Source organism: Xylocopa sonorina, unplaced genomic scaffold (assembly GCF_050948175.1).
Source record: "Xylocopa sonorina isolate GNS202 unplaced genomic scaffold, iyXylSono1_principal scaffold0027, whole genome shotgun sequence".
NCBI lineage: Eukaryota > Metazoa > Arthropoda > Insecta > Hymenoptera > Apidae > Xylocopa > Xylocopa sonorina.
The window spans coordinates 2,285,768-2,287,534 of NW_027490098.1; positions in this window are offsets into that span (position 1 = coordinate 2,285,768).

A 1,767-nucleotide genomic window follows, 5' to 3' on the forward strand; every position below is an offset into this window, starting at 1 on the left:
CGAATAGGATCGGGCTAAGTGGGCAGCCCTGCCTCACCCCCGACTTCATGGGGATCCAGGGCGTGTACCCTTCAGCGGTACGGACCCGCGTCGCCACGCCGTCGTAAAGGCTGGCGACGATGTTGATGAGCGGCCGGGGAGCGCCGGCACCGGCCAGCGAATCGATGATGGTGGCGTGGGGAACCGAACCGAAAGCGTTGGCCAGATCCAACCACGCCACCACCACCTCCCTACGCTGCTTACGAGCGGCAGCCATGGCCTGCTGAAGCACAAAGTTGTGCTCCAGACAGCCTTCGAAGGGCAAGAAGCCCTTCTGTGCTTGGCTGAGCCGCTTGTTGACTACGGCCCAACGAGTGAGCCGATCGGCGACGACCGCCGCGAAGAGCTTGGGGGTGACATCACCCAGGGCGATAGGCCTCCAATTCGATAGGTCCTCGCGATCACCCTTCTTGAAAAGGAGGACGGTGTTGGACTGCTTCCAGCGCCCCGGAATCTTCTCCATGCGGCGGCAGGTGTTGAATACCGCCGTAAGGAGGACCGCTCCTGGGTCCCCCCTCCGTAGGTCACCATAGGTCAGACCGTCGGGTCCGGCGGAAGAAGCAAGCTTCATCCGCTTTAGCCGACGGCTGACCTCGGCTTCCGTGAAGGGGGAAACCAGGGCATCGTTCGACTCAGTGGTCGGGTCCTCCCCATAGAGAGAGGGAAGGCTACCAGGGCGGGCTCGGAGCGAATAAACGTTGGTAAAGTGCTCCTGGACCCGTTCCAGGGGCACACTGCAATGGGGAGATTCTCCGGCGAGAATCTCCCGCACCGCGCGCTTCCGATCCGCCCTGAAGAGACGTTGAATTCGGGTAGCCTCCCCTACGCGATCCGGGACGCTGGGAGGGCCATCGCTCACCATCGAATTGGCCACATCGCCCCGACGCCCCTCACTCCCCGCGACCGGCCTGCGCCGACCGGCCCCCCCGTTGGAGGCGGCACTCCGTGCGCCAGCCCCGGGTCCCGCGGCCCTCCGCCCCTGAAAGTACTCGTCCACCTTCGTGGCGAGCGCCTCCAGTTGCTCGGGTGATCCCACCCCCTCCGCGAAGGCCACTAACCGCGCCCTTGCGGCAACGTCCACCTCCCGGCGTCCCCTAGATCGGGGTCTACCGGTTGGTGGCGCGCCGGACGCAGCGTCGCGACCTCCACCTCGGGGATGGGGCACCCTAGATTGCCGCGGGGCCCGAGGCTGAGACGCCCCGCCTACCCGCTCGCAAGCAGCCGGGAGGCCCGATGTCGCTGTCCCGCGCCGCCGCCCCACGGTCGCTGCAGGTGCACGACCGCCTCTGGTACCCGCGCGATACCCACGTGTCGCACTCACCGGGTGGCTTTCCCGAATGCTCGACGGGGCCGTCCTCACCGGAGCCTCCACGACGACGCTGCCCCGGGATGATGACGCGGGCGGGTCCCGCGCGCCTCCACACCTGCACACACAAACACACCCCCGGTTTCGCCCGGGGGAGTCAATAAAATGTTCGGAATTGACCGGGCTGGTTGCCCGATCGGTCAATAAATAAAATCTATTATTATTTATTAAATTATTAACATTGAGGCCCCCCTCCCCCTCCCTGGGGAGCCTCGGTGACCTTCGAGTGGAGGGACCGGTTCCCTCCACCCGCGGGGACGGCTGCCTTGGGGCCTCCTCTTCCCCCGACGAATCCGTGGTGGTTATGGTACGGTCCACCCACCGCCTTCTCCTCGCCGCACCTGGTGTTGCCGTGGATCGTC